This window comes from Hylobates moloch, unplaced genomic scaffold, assembly GCF_009828535.3.
Source record: "Hylobates moloch isolate HMO894 unplaced genomic scaffold, HMol_V3 SCAFFOLD_16, whole genome shotgun sequence".
In the NCBI taxonomy this organism is placed as follows: Eukaryota; Metazoa; Chordata; class Mammalia; order Primates; family Hylobatidae; genus Hylobates; species Hylobates moloch.
In genome coordinates, this window is record NW_026652291.1 from 78,545,086 (window position 1) to 78,561,394 (window position 16,309).

The window sequence follows — 16,309 nt, forward strand, 5'->3', positions numbered from 1 at the left end:
GGGCTGCTCAGGGGTGAGGGACCCACTTTAGGAGGCAGTCTGTCCATTCTCAGATCTCCAGCTGCGTGCTGGGAGAACCACTACTCTCTTCAAAGCTGTCAGTCAGACAGGGACATTTAAGTCTGTGGAGTTTCCTGCTGAATTTTTGTCTGTGCCCTGCCCCCAGAGGTGGAGCCTACAGAGGCAGGCAGGCCTCCTTGAGCTGTGGTGGGCTCCACCCAGTTCAAGCTTCCTGGCTGCTTTGTTTACCTAAGCAAGCCTGGGCAATGGCGGGCGCCCCTCCCCCAGCCTCGCTGCAGCCTTGCAGTTTGATCTCAGACTGCTGTGCTAGCAATCAGCGAGACTCCGTGGGCATAGGACCCTCTGAGCCAGGGGCGGGACACAATCTCCTAGTGTGCCATTTTCCAGGCCCGTTGGAAAAGCGCAGTATTAGGATGGGACTGACCCGATATTCCAGGTGCCGTCTGTTTCCCCTTTCTTTGACTAGGAAAGGGAACTCCCTGACCCCTTGCGGTTCCCGAGTGAGGCAATGCCTCGCCCTGCTTTGGCTCACCCACAGTGTGCTTCACCGACTGTCCTGCACCCACTGTTTGGCACTCCCTAGTGAGATGAAACCAGTACCTCAAACAGAAATGCAGAAATCACCTGTCTTCTGTGTTGCTCAGGCTGGGAGCTGTAGACAGGAGCTGTTCCTATTCGGCCATCTTGGCTCCACCCCCTCTCATTTTTTTTTTCTTTAGTGAAAAAGCACCAGCCAGTGAAATATCAAAACTAAAATATCGGAGCCAATTAAGAGGCTTTCTTTTCTCCTGATTCAGGATTTATATACACATAGAAGTTTTCTCAGGAGAGGTGTAGGGAAGAGATTGGCTTCCTCATCATTTCCTAGTTTCAAATTCCTCACATATTAGCTGAATTTCCGGCTTGTCAGTGGAGGAGTGAGTGGTAAGGAGCTTTTACCTGCGTCGGACAGTAATGATCTTACATTGGCTCCCTATGGTTACAGACGACACAAAATTGCTGATCATCTGCTCCTGAGACACATTCGTTTGATCATCAGAGACTCTGCTCTCTTCATAGGTATCTCATACTGCAGGTCTTTTTAAAAGGGTCATATTGCAGGTTGCTTTTCAGTTTCCACTTCAGCCCTTGGGATCTGGCAGGTTTCTAGTTGACTGTATTGACTCATGGTTAGTAGAGATGACCCACAACCAGCACCCTTACCCTGTTGTGAGGAAAAGTGCAATTCGTTTTCAATACAGACTTTCTCCCTTCTCTCAATGGCTTGCAGGCAGCTTCAACCAGCTTTAGGCATTAGCCTTCTGGATTGTTAAAAACAAATTATTCTCTTGCCTACACCTCAGAGGGTCCATGGCCAACTCCTCAAGTAAATTTGTGATGGTTCCTCACATTCACATAGTTTGCATGAAAAGAAAATATCATTTTTATAGTTCTGAAGAAGTTATTATCAATAAGACACACAAATCATGGTCTTTAATATTATTTTAAAAATAAATATATCTTATGATATTGACTCCAAGAACAATATAGAAAGAAAAGAAAGAAGAAAAGGCAGGCTTAAAGCACCGTAGAAGCCTTTTCTTATTAGTTGAAGTAAAACTTGAGAAAATTTGTACTATTTTTTAATATTACAAAAACTAAACCTACAAATGACTTACTATACAATTCAAGCGGATACAGACATGTAAAAAAGGCTACTACACTTTATTTTTGGAATTAGTTCTGATTAATTGCTTATAAACTATTTAAGAAGTAAATTGTTTTTGCCTAAAGTCATTTTTGCATAAATTTGGTTGAGAGTGACCATATAATTTTTCTTACAAACTTGGACACATTCCATGGCAAACAAGAGCCATGACTGCATGTCATATCTAACAAAATATAAAGTAGACTGTCCCAGTTAAATCAGATATATGATCACTGAAGTTAGAAAATTTCACCCACAAGAAGACTTTAACTCAAATTGGCCAAAGAAGAATATTACGATAATTAACAAGAAGAAAGATATATTGTCTTTTTCAGTTTTGGCTGACTTGGCAGTTTGATTGTGGATGTAGATTTTCATTTTTCCTCTCAGTCATCTTCAATTTGCCAGCCTGCATGTCTCCTTGTATTTGAAAGTTGGCTACAGTGGTTCAAGGCATAAATCTCAGGTGAAATAGTATCCAGATGTACAAAGATCTCTTTCTTGGGAGCAAAATAATTTCTAGAAAGTATCTCAGTAACTTCCCATACTTCTCACTGACTGTCAATATGTCATTGCTACATCCATCAATGCAAAGGGAAACAAGATTTACCCTTGGAACTAGGGTTATAGGAAAAACAACTTTGAATGTTATGGGAAAACAAAATTGGGTCTCTTTCAGAAAAGAAGATATATGATGATTGTTAGAGAGACAACCAATACTGTTTGCTAAAACTCTATTTCTGCCTCAAATCCTTGACCCTTTTCTGAAAACTCATTATTAAAATGTCCATAGAAATCATTCTATTTCTATATCTCCTGCCCTCAAATATTTCTACACTATCTTTTAATTCCCAGAGAAATTCTCCATTTAATTTGTGACAGAACATCTCACTATAGTTCAAATTTATTGAAACTTACTTTTATTAGGATAAAGTGTAAAAATAGATATTTTCTGTAAAATTTTAAAACATAATATTAATATTTAAAGGTTCATCAACCAAAGTATAAATAGGCAGAATTTTCTGCAAATTAATAACTTACAGACATCATTCAGTAAAGTGTGATTTTTAAGACAATATGGCAATATGTTACTCTGAACATTAATTAGGCTATTATTTACATTAAATAAAAGTTTTAACTTTTTAAAAGTGAGTCTCCTTATGCCAGAATGGATATTTAAACACAAATCAATGTAAGCTCATCACATCAAATGTTTTTCTGAAAAAAATCTGTCATAAAATATGAAATACTTCTCTGTAAGATTTAGAAAACTTGTGCTGTCTTTAGGTGTTTACAGACGAATAAAAGTAATAACATTTTGCAGTTAAATGTTATGATTTTTTTTCTCTTTCTCTTTCATTAACTGAATTATTTAAAATAGAAACAAGAGAATCCCAAGAATTGTAATCCTTATTAAAACCAATTAGAGATCCTTTGCTTACTCTGTCAAAAGCTAAATAATGTTCTTCTCCTACAAATATGCTCCTCCCACAGTTTTCCTGTCATTTAATGAGAACATCATCATCTGCCAGTTGCTGAAGTCCAAAATCTTAGAGTCTTCCTGTACTTCGTTTTTCCTGCCTATTCTGCTCATGAACAAATCTCATTGACTCTCCTTGACAGTTGTTAAGTTCTTGTCTCTCAGCTCTAAACCAGATCTATATTCTGTGATGCTGGCTCAGAATTCTGCAAATCATCCTGCTGATTTACCACCTTATTGCCTGCGAGTTAATGCCAATAGGCAGAGTAGAGAGAGCTAAAGCAAGACTAGATGGCAAGAGGAGGAAGAAGGGAATTTTTCCTCCCACTTACTCCCTCTCAAATTTATTTACCTATTTCAGCTTTTCTTGAGGTATAATGTATATACACATAACTGTATATTATTAATACACACACTTCGATCAGTTTAGACCTATTCATACAGCTGTGATAGTATCACCACAATTGAGATAACAAATATATTCATCGCCTCCAAAAGTTTTCTTGTGTCCCTTCGTGTAATTGTTTTTGTTGCTGTTGTTCCTTCCTGTGCTGAAGAACAGACTTGCATCTTTACTTTTTCTGTCAGTAACACTTTCACTCCAGGAGTGGTGGCAAGTCATTCTAGTAATAGCAGTTAGAGCAAGTTTGCAGTTTTCTGTGATTTTCAGAGTCATGTTCATCATACTCCTCCAGAGACATTAGCACAAATTGAATCAACTGCTCTCCTCTGAGGTTTGGATCTTACCCTTCGTGCTCAAAGGCTCAAGCAACCACTGGGTAACACCAGTTTCTCAGACGCATGTGTTTCAGGTCCATGGGGTGTTTATGAACTGAATGTTTGAATCCCTCCTTCACCACAAATTCATATGTGGGAGCCATAATCCACCATGTAGCTGTATTTGGAGATGGGGTCTCTAAGGTAGTAATTAAAGTTAAATGAGGTCATAAGGATGGGACCATGATTAAATAGGACTAGGTCTTTATAAGAAGAAGTACCAGAGAGTTCATTCTCTCCTCTCTCTGTCTGTCTTCCGATAGACAGATGTATAGATATAAATATATACTCATATACTGTGACCTCCCATTTCCTGTACTTCAGCCACATCAACATCCGTTCTGCTTTTTTAACACACCTATGCTATTAATTAACTCTTGTTGGAACACCCTTTGAAGATATTTGGCTACACCCCTCACTTCCTGCAGTTCTTCTGTGGCTACACTATTTAAAAGTGGACCATACAACTCTCTATCCCTTTCACTCATTTCTTATTTCTCTCACCTTTTCTTTTTTACTGCGTTTAATAACATTATAATACATTGTAATAATATAAATTCAAAAAGAATGACTAGAGTTTGAAAACTGAATTGTGTCTTCTCTTCGTTCATAAAGGAGGGGATAGGATGACTAGACCCATTAGAGAAATGGTAGTCAACCTTTTCTCAAGAAATTCCAGACCTATTACATACGTTTACATACATATATACAAATTCCCATATATACAGTATTATTTGATGTCTTTTTATATATAAAATGTATCCTTATGTATCACTCTTTAACTTGCTTTTTTCATGCAACAGTACTTCCTGAAACTCTATCGATATCAACATATTAAATTCTATCGATACGTTTAACTGTTGTTTAATTTTTTATGCATAAATATATTGCATTTAAGTATTTGAAAAAAAAGAAACCTATGGTTCCCATATTCCTAAATGTCCTCTGGCCTGGTTTCCCAAGATAAGATTTCCAAAATGGACAACCCTCATCAAGAGATCCAGGAATTTCTGAAATCTCTTCAGCAGTTCCTGGTGTACCAGCCAATTTTAGCACAGAAGTAGAGTGATTGTGCATGCCTACAGAGTCCTGGCCCATGCTAACCAGTCTTGGTATAGAATATTCATAGTATCACATTTCATTCTTTCATTATAAAAACTGTTTCTCTTTCATAGTAAATTATAGGAAAACAACATCAAAATCCTCCAATCAGTTGTTAAACTGGAGTGGACAACTACCACCCAGTAGTACAATACTGCCTCCAGGACGCTGTTATATTTGAAAGATGATAAATAAATACCTTTGGAACTCTTGAATTGTCAGGACTGCAAGATATCTAGGCTCAAGCATTCCATTATATTACAATGCTGCAGCCTCAACTGTTATCTGATTACATATTATGCATCCTGTTCATAAAGAAAGAGCTTATTATACTTAGTATGTTCTGGGAACTATATATTTTGTTAATTTTTGTTTATTATTGTCTCTCTTTCTCCTCTATAACATAATCATCTTAAAAACAGAAGTTTTCCTGTTTTGTTCACTGCTGTGTGCTCAAAATCTTATTTAGTGCCTGCCACATTGAAGGTGCTGAGTAGATATTTGTTGAAAGTAATGTAGGTTCTGGAATTCATTCTATACTTGCCATCTCTAAAATTGATCTTGTCGTTCTTATGATACTGCTTTCTAATATTTTCTCCCTAAAGACAAAAAAGTCATTTTAAAAATAAAAGTGGAATTCTAGCAGTGGCTACTTCTTGTTAAATTTAGTTCACTACCTCCTGCCTGTGAAGCATTGAGGCTTCCCAAAGTCTCAATGGTGTGATGCTTTGTGTCTTTATTCTGTGATTCATTCACTTTTATAAGCTAAATAATAAGTGCAGACTTGCAAAAGGGAACATATTAAAAGGGCACAGTGCATCAATTCATGAGCTTTGGGAATTAAAGTGTATTTGGATGGTATACAAAAGCTATAAATATATGAATTCAAATTAAACTGTATTTTCTAGAAATGAAATACTATCAAGTGAAACATTTTACTTCAGAAGTGAAAGAAATACCAATATCTTATATACTATATTCAGGGTTTTTTTAATTTTTTTTTTTTTTGAGACAGAGTCTCTCCCTGCTGCCCAGGCTGGAGTGCAGTGGCACAATCTCAGCTCACTGCAACCTCTGCCTCCCAGGCTCAAGGGATTCTCTTGCCTCAGCCTACAAAGTAGCTGGGATTACAGGTGAGCGTCACCATACCCGACTAATTTTTGTATTTTTTAGTAGAGACGGGGTTTCTCCATGTTGGCCAGGCTTGTCTTGAACTCCTAGCCTCAAGTGACCTGCCTGCCTTGGCCTCCCAAAGTCGTGGGATTACAGATGTGAGCCACCACGCCCAGCCAGATATTCAGTTATTCTTACATAAATATTAAAATATTTCCATGATAGCAAAAAATATCATGTTGTTCTTGAAATATACTAAATAAAACCAATTATGAATTTTTCTCCAACATGTAGAAAACAGAAGCAGTGAATGTTAAGAGCTAGACCTTTTGATTTCAGTTGATTAAATAAAATTTCTTTAACTTCATGCATCTCCTCTCTTTTCATTTGACTACTAAATATTGTAGTTGGAGGCTGAACATGAGTGTGAGGCTCCAAAAACCTGTGATCTCATTTTACTTTTATTCCTCATTTGAGTCTGTACAAGTAAGTCATCGCTAAAGTTTTTTTTTAATCTGTTTAATGAGAAGGTAGAATTAAATTTTCTTGTATATTGCTATATTGACATCTGATACTTTAAACCTTTAGAAAAGATAAATCAGATTTTTCATGAAAACATTAGAATTTAAACTTACAAATTATTTAATGCTTTAAACTCTTGTTACTATTTTATCTTTCTCTACCTTTAAGAAGATATTATATGTCCATTAAAACATAGTGAACTGATACTGTCAAGCAGATGCCACTAGATAATAATGCTGCCTTCTTGGAGGGCAGATAGAAAAAAAGTATACTTTTCATGAAAGTGTGCTTGAATTCTCATTTAATCCCAATTCCTGTAAAAATATGGCTTTGATTTTTAAAAAATAGTTTAGTCTGCAATTTACAGAGCCCATAAGCCATCAGCCTTCAGTTCACATTAAGACTTAAGTCTCAAAGTTTTCTTCTGTGGTTTTAGGTGAAATTCATAGACCAAGTTTTCCTATTACACTAGAGTTCAGAAAACAGTCTTCTCCATTGTATGACTCACTTGCCACCCTGATGTGAATATTATCCATCACTTAATTTTTTTTTCTGCAAACTTCCAGTTTCAGCTTATATTCTGAGATACATTTGATAGTGATGGGTGGAGGAAAAGCAATGCAAAATTCTGTGTGCTGTGGTATTGGTCCCTCCGTCTCACTCTCAGACTCACAAATCATTGGAAAAACAGAGCAACTAGATGGTAAATTCATCTTCACACAGTGAATTCTACAATTTAAAATCTATCTGTTTTTGTAATGTACTTCTTTAATATAGTAACAAAAATCTCGCTTCTGGGGTCAAAGACCAATTCTGCTGGTTTTCTCCCTCTTGCTCTTCAACAACTTCATTTGTTGTTTAATCTCTCTCGGGGGTTAGAAATCTCTTCCCCATATGCTGAAACTTCCCATTTTTCAGCTTCAAGTAATTGCAACTTTCTATGTCTATTGGCTCAAAACAAGAGTGTGAATTTTTCATTTGCGATTCTTCACATGGATGGTCTATTGTTCCCCAGCTAAATCGGTGAGACACAAAGGGAAGCTATACAACGGCCATTCATGTTAGGATTATTTGTAAAGTAGAAACCTCAAAGGCAGGCTGGTTTGATAGCTTTTTCAACTCAAGTTTAGTAAATATGGCAACACACTTTCATGTGTTCTGTGTTTGGAGCTGGTATAAAAAGACTAAATGCCTAACCTGAGTTGTGAATGGCTTTCCTCTAGGGTTTAGCAGAATATACACTAGATAGTAGAGGTAGCCAGTGCTAACCATATTTGAATATATTGCTTTAAGCCTAGACCACACAGGATAGTTTTTCCCCTTTCTTTAGCACAACTATGGTATTGTCTGAACTGAAGATGACCAGAATGCTCACTGGCATACCAGACTTCTTCAGTACATCTGTCAGGTTGACATATTATCTAGTCATTTCTGATGACTAGAAGCATGTGCACAAAACAGTCATATAATTAAGTATGAGATACAGCCACAGGAATAACAAAAAAAATTGCACTAGTGTGAAGTTTTTGATGTATTCTGCATAGAAAACTTGTTAGTGGGGATAAATTTCAGTTAATGATGTTCCAACAATTAGTTGTTTCTGCTCACTTATTTTGCTTACAATTTATTGTAGCAAATTTTAAGACTTATTGTTAATCTCCTATGACCCCAATCTTGTAACAAATTATTAATAGCAAATTTGTCTAAATTATGAACAAAACCCCACATACTGAATTTACTTAATGTCTTTTATTTTGTTATTTCATTTTCTTGATAACCTATTTTAAAGTATATATAAATTAGAAGTGTACCAAGTAAAAAACTATCACCCAACAAAGAGTGTTAGCTTTACACCAGAATCATCCTTTTATCTCCTCCCATAAAAGGTATTAACTGTTCTGACTTCTACCATGGTAGATGAGTTTTGAACATGTATCACAATTTCTGTAAGGCATATTTCAAGGAGAGAATTGGACGGTAATAGCATATGTATACATAAAATTACATACATATATGATATATATATGCATATTCCAACAAGTTTTCCAAAGTAGTATAATGAATTGTGATCATTGTAGCAGTATGTGAAAAACTCAGCTTTTTCATAGACACTACAATACTTGCAATTTTACTACTGTAAAAGTTTTTGTCATTCTACTGGGTATGTAGTGGTATCTCATTGGAATTTAATTTACATATCTATGGTCATTAATGAAATTAACCATTTGTATATACTTTTTGCTTTTTCAAGTCTTTTGCACATTTGTTTTGGTGAAGTTTTTGTTGACCATGTGTATTGAAAAAGACTTCCACTCTGTGGCTTGTCTTATAAGGGTGTTTTTTAATTAACGGGAGTCTGTAATTTTTCCTGTTTTTAACTGTGTAAATTCCAGGTGTACAGCATTATATATGCACATATACATAATATGTATAGACATGTACATAAATATGTATGCATAATATGTATATATACATATATGTGATATAAATGATTACTGCAGGTAAGCAATTTAACATATCCATTATCTTACATGGTTACATTTGTATGTGGGTGTGTAGACAGAGCACCTAAAATCTACTTTCTTAGACAATTTCCAGTGTACATTGCAATATTATTAACTACAGCCCTCATGACTGTAGTTTAGTTCTCTAGATTAGTTCATCCTACATAATTGCAACTTTGTACCTTTTGGCCCACCTCTCTCAATTTCTCACCCACCCTCCCAACCCTGTTTTCAGTAGTCTTCCTCTCTGTTCTATTCTCTGTTTCTATAAAACCATACTTTTAAAATTTGGATTCCACATGTAACAGAGAGTATACAGCATTTTTCTTACTGTCTCTAACTTATTTCATTTAAGATAATGTCTTCTTGTTCAATCCACATTGTGTCAAATGACAGAGTTTCCCTTTTTAAAGCTGAATAATATTCCATTGTACATATATATCCCAATTTCTTTATTCAGTCATCATTGATGAACACTTAGATTGTTTCTATATCTTGGCTATTATGAATAATGTTGCAACAAACATAGGCGTGTATACACCTCTAAAAAGTGCTGATTTTTTTGGAGAGGAGGGGATATAACCAGCAGAGGGATTGTTGGATCATACAGTAGCTCTATTTTTGGAAAACCTCCACTGTTTGCCATAATGGCTATACAAATTTGCATTCCCACCAACAGTGTATAAGAGTTCTTTTTTCTCGGCATCTTTGCCAGCATGTGTTTTTTTTTCTTCTTTTTGATAATAGCCATCTTAACAGGTGCAAGATAATACATCATAGTGGCTTTGATTTAAATTTTTCTGATGGCTAGTAATATTGAGCACATTTTAATATACTGTTGGCCATTTTAATAATTTAATGTAGTCTAATGTTTCTGTCTTTCATTTTATGGAGAATAAAGTCATGTTTAAAAGACCTTTCCCCACCTCAAGTTATTTAAGATATTCATTATTATCTTCTGCAAACTTTTTTTTTTTTTTTTTTTTTTTTTGAGACAGAGTCTTGCTCCGTCATCCAGGCTGGAGTGCAGTGGCGTGATCTCGGCTCATTGCAAGCTCCGCCTCCCGGGTTCACGCCATTCTCCTGTCTCAGCCTCCTGAGTAGCTGGGACTACAGGCGCCCACCACCACGCCCGGCTAATTTTTTTTTTGTATTTTTAGTAGAGACGGGGTTTCACCGTGTTAGCCAGGATGGTCTCCATCTCCTGACCTCGTGATCTGCCCGCCTTGGCCTCCCAAAGTGCTGGGATTACAAGCGTGAGCCACCGCGCCCGGCCATCTTCTGCAAACTTAACTAACTGTTGTACTTGTCGTATTTGAAGCATCATCTAAAATTGATGTTTTAAATATGAGTACGGTGATATTCAAGCTTAACATTTATACATATCGATATCCAATGAAATCCAAACTGTTTGTTAAGAACACAATTTTCCTTCAGTGCTTTGTTTTGCAAGATGAGCTTTTTACAAATTACTTTGCTGTGTATTTGTGTGTTTATTTCAGAACTCATTTTGTTACCTTGGTCTTTCTGTCCATTCTTTTATGATCATAACACTGTCTTAATTCCTGTAGTTTCATAACAGTACTAGACTCCTTCCAACTATACTCCTTATAAAACTTGTCTTGACCTTTTCTTAGCCATTTACTTTTGCGTATAAATGTTACAATTATTTTGACAATTTCTATAAAAAATAATATTACCAAGAATAACAACTTTCTGGGTTCATACTGAATCTACCCATCTATTCAGAGAGAAGTTACAGCTTTACAATACTGCCTTCTAATCCAAGAAAATTATGCATTTCTACATAGATTCAGGTTTCCTTTAATTCCTCTCAATAATATAACAAGTATCTGTTCACAGGTTTTAGAACATCCTTCATTAGATTTATTAGTATTCTAGCAAAGCATTTTATAGACCTTGGGATAGTGGAACATCCTAATCTCTTTTATGACCTCAAGAGATAGCTGTTATACAGACCTCAGAAATAATATGATATGTGTCATAAGTTATTAGTAGGTTTTTTATAAGAAACTAAAGATTTTTCATTAGATTCCTAGTCAGATTAAAGTTTTAAAATCATAAACGGGATTTGAATGTTTATCAAATAATTCTTCTGAAGTAACCAGAAATAAGATAATCATGAGTTAACCGTGAGTTTTCTCTCTTATTCTGTTATTATTGTGTATTATTACTATATATTAAATATTAAGTTAACCTAGCATTTCTAGATAAACCATAAGTTGATCAAAATGGAGTATGCATTTGATATATTGCTAGATTCAGTTTGCTATTATTAGATTTAGGATTCTCTCTGCATTTATCCTTAGGAGATAAATGATCTTCATCGTTTTTGCTATATTGTTTTCCAATTGCCATTTTCAGCATTTGAGAGCAAATTTGTGCTGTAATAACTTGATTTGGAAGTGTTCTTTCATTTTCTATTATCTATACTCTTTTGAATAAGTAACTAGTGAAATCCTAGTGACTAGTGATTCCCATAATGAGTTAACATAAGTTATTTTTCCACAGATTTTATTGATTTTATTTATGGCATATATGACCCATCAGATTTTAAATTATTCTTAAGTCACTTTGGAAATTTGTATTTTACAAATTTTAAAATTAATTGGCATCAAGTTAGTTAAAAATACCTTTTTAGTATGACTTTACTCTGGAATCTAATGTGATATCCCTTTTTCATTAATTATATGGGCAATTTGTTCTTTCTTTTGATTGTTGCCTAGTGTTAACAGAGTTGTTTTTTTTTTAATTTTTTTTTTTTTTTTTTTTGAAATGGAGTCTTGCTCTGTTGCCCAGGCTGGAGTGCAGTGCTCAGTCTCGGCTCACTGCAAGCTCCACCTCCTGGGTTCACGCCATTCTCCTGCCTCAGCCTCTCCGAGTAGCTGGGACTACAGGCACCCGCCACCATGCCTGGCTAATTTTTTTGTATTTTTAGTAGAGACAGGGTTTCACTGTGGCCTCGATCTCCTGACCTCATGATCCGCCCGCCTCGGCCTCCCAAAGTGCTGGGATTACAAGCGTGAGCCACCACGCCCAGCCTTTTTTTAATTTTTAAAGATACAGTTGTAGCTAATATGGTCTTCTCTATTAGACAATTGATTTCGATTTTATTAATTTCTTCTTTTTTATAGTATTTCTTCTAATTTTTTTATTTATAATTTGTCAGTTACTAATGTATTGAGATGCACATTTATAACAATGATTTTCAGCATTCTTTTCTAATGTATTCCTTTAATGCTGTAAACTTCACTGTGAAATTAGCTTTAGCTATATCTTATAAGCTTTGATATATATTTAATGTTATTCATTTTAATCCATTTTCTAATTTCCAGTGTTGTCTTTCAATATTAGTTTTTTAAATATATTGATCAGTTTTTTAACTTAATTCCACATTACATCTTTAATGAAGACCCCCTGGTGATGGGGGAAGATGGCTTACTAGATGCAGCCAGATGGAACAGCTGCCACCAAGAGGCAGAGATGACTAGCACACTCCAAACAGGCCTTCAGAGATAAGGCATTGAGAGTAGACGGAGGGAAGACACAGAGTTAGGCTGATGGGGAGGAATCCGGGAACACTACATGGGGTCATCTTGAAACAGGATTTGTTCCTGGCTCCCAGTGACTCCAGGGGAACAGATGAGTTGCACTGACAAGAAATAACCTGCTCTCAACACAGGTCCCTGGAATCCTGGCAGAAGGATACCCCTTGACTATCATGGGCACTCTAGTTGGCAAGGAGAGTTGCTTGGAGAAGTGGTAGGGACAGAAGGCAGCTGATGTGTAGCCCAGAAGGTTTGCTGTGAGAATACCTGCAGTGGAACATGGCCAGGGACGCCCTACCCCATAGGGTTCACTTGCTCCTGTAATATTTTAGCCCTAGGGGAATTGTGGGACCTGAACTCAGAGAGGCGGTTTGACCCATCCAGAGCACCCCTTGGTCTACTGGCCTCTCTCAGGACCCCAGCCTAGCCATGCCTTCTTACAGGGTAGCCTCGGATGCCCTGGGGGCGTGCATGACAGCTTCTGTGCTGGTAGACTGTGCTTGACTGGCAGAAAACTCCAGCAGGGTAGCCCCCACTGACACGCACCAGCCTGCCCACTCCCTGCCCACACTGAAGTTTTCCCTGGGCCCATGGCAAAGCCCCACATTGCTTTACTGGTGCATGAATGCACAGGTGAGGTTTGCCTTCCTTGTCCTGCCAGCGCACATGTGTGTGTGTGCACCCTGACCTGCCACTACTGTGATGGGAATGCACTCGCCCATTCTCCTCCAGCCAGACCACTACTGCAGTCAGAGCCTTGGTGGGCACAGAGCCAGTCAGCCCTGCACCCACCAGTACCCCACCCTTGTGCCAACACTGCTGGAGAAGTGACACTGGGCACAAAGGGCAGCCAACCCTCCCCTTTCCTGAGCGACCACGCCTACCTGTGGCAAAAAGAGAAAACACACAGAAGTGTGCCTCCCACTGTCCTACCCCTGTACTAACACCACAACCAGTGTGACTGCATGAACTGTTGCCAGCAGGTGACCTCTGCCCTGCTAAGCTATGCTGCCTCCACCACTGTAGAAAATGCCCTCATGGAGGCAGGCACTCTGGTACCTGCTAACACCCTGCTGCACCTGGCTAACATGCACCCCACGGCATGGCCACTGACACTGCTACAGGCACCTGTGAATGAGGAAGGATACTGCTGCCACCACAATATGAAATGCTTTGGCTGACACCACTAATCAGAATGTGGTAGCCAGCGGTTTGGTAGCACTTTGGCCCTCCCAATGCAGTGGATTCCTAACCTCAAGAAGCCAGAAAAAAAAAGCTGGGGCCTAATGTAAGTCCTCCAGAGTTAGAACACAGAGTCCAGGGTGTGGGAGCTGAGTGTTGGCCCTGCTAAAGCCTTCCAGAAATGAATCGAGTCAGCTGAACACACCTTATACCACAATCAAACCCTCAAGGTCATCAAATAGAATAAAAGAAAAAAAAATCCAAAGGTCAGCAACTTCAAAGACTGAAGAAACATCAACCCACAAAGATGAGAAAGAACCAGCACAAGGAATCAGGAGCCAAGATGGCCGAACAGGAACAGCTCCAGTCTACAGCTCCCAGCCTGAGTGACACAGAACACGGGTGATTTCTGCATTTCTGTTTGAGGTACCAGTTTCATCTCTCTCACTAGGGGGTGCCAAACAGTGGGTGCAAGACAGTCGGTGAAGCGCACTGTGCATGAGCCGAAGCAGGGCAAGGCATTGCCTCACTTGGGAAGCACAAGGGGTCAGGGAGTTCCCTTTCCTAGTCAAAGAAAGTGTTAACAGACGGCACCTGGAATATCCGATCAGTCCCACCCTAATACTGCGCTTTTCCAACAGGCCTGGAAAACGGCACACTAGGAGATTGTGTCCCGCACCTGGCTCGGAGGGTCCTATGCCCACGGAGTCTCGCTGATTGCTACCACAGCAGTCTGAGATCAAGCTGCAAGGCGGCAGTGAGGCTGGGGGAGGGGCGCCCGCCATTGCCCAGGCTTCCTTAGGTAAACAAAGCAGCCAGGAAGCTTGAACTGGGTGGAGCCCACCACAGCTCAAGGAGGCCTGCCTGCCTCTGTAGGCTCCACCTCTGGGGACAGGGCACAGACAAACAAAAAGTCAGCAGGAACCTCCACAGACTTAAATGTACCTGTCTGACTGACAGCTTTGAAGAGAGTAGTGGTTCTCCCAGCACACAGGTGGAGATCTGAGAACGGACAGACTGCCTCCTAAAGTGGGTCCCTCACCCCTGAGCAGCCTAACTGGGAGGCACCCCCCCAGTAGGGACAGACTGACACCTTACTCGGCCGGGTACTCCTCTGAGACAAAACTTCCAGAGGAACTATCAGACAGCTGAATTTGCGGTCTCACGAAAATCCACTGTTCTGCAGCCACCGCGGCTGACACCCAGCCAAACAGGGTCTAGAGTGGACCTCTGGTAAACTCCAACAGACCTACAGCTGAGGGTCCTGTCTGCTAGAAGGAAAACTAACAAACAGAAAGGACATCCACACCAAAAAGCCATCTGTACATCACCATCATCAAAGACCAAAAGTAGATAAAAACCACAAAGATGGAGAAAAAACAAACAGAGCAGAAAAACTGGAAACTCTAAAAAGCAGAGCACCTCTCTTCCTCCAAACGAACGCAGTTCCTCACCAGCAATGGAACAAAGCTGGATGGAGGATGACTTTGACGAGTTGAGAGAAGAAGGCTTCAGACGATCAAACTACTCTGAGCTACGGGAGGAAATTCAAAACAATAGCAAAGAAGTTAAAAACTTTGAAAAAAAATTAGAAGAATGGATAACTAGAATAACCAATGGAGAGAAGGGCTTAAAGGAGCTGATGGAGCTGAAAGCCAAGTTTCGAGAACCACGCGAAGATTGCAGAAGCCTCGGTAGCAGATGCGATCAACTGGAAGAAAGGGTATCGCTGATGGAAGATGAAATGAATGAAATGAAGTGAGAAGGGAAGTTTAGAGAAAAAAGAATAAAAAGAAACGAACAAACCCTCCAAGAAATTTGGGACTATGTGAAAAGACCAAACCTACGTCGGATTGGTGTACCTGAAAATGACGGGGAGAATGGAACCAAGTTGGAAAACACTCTGCAAGATATTATCCAGGAGAACTTCCCCAATCTAGCAAGGCAGGCCAACATTCAGACTCAGGAAATACAGAGAATGCCACAAAGATACTCCTCGAGAAGAGCAACTCCAAGACACATAATTGTCAGATTCACCAAAGTTGAAATGAAGGAAAAAATGTTAAGGGCAGCCAGAGAGAAAGGTCAGGTTACCCACAAAGGGAAGCCCATCAGACTAACAGCTGATCTCTCGCCAGAAACTCTACAAGCCAGAAGAGAGTGGGGGCTGATATTCAACATTCTTAAAGAAAAGAATTTTCAACCCAGGATTTCTTATCCAGCCAAACTAAGCTTCATAAGTGAAGGAGAAATAAAATACTTTACAGACAAGCAAACGCTGAGTGATTTTGTCACCACCAGGCCTGCCCTAAAAGAGCTCCTGAAGGAAGCACTAAACATGGAAAGGAACAAC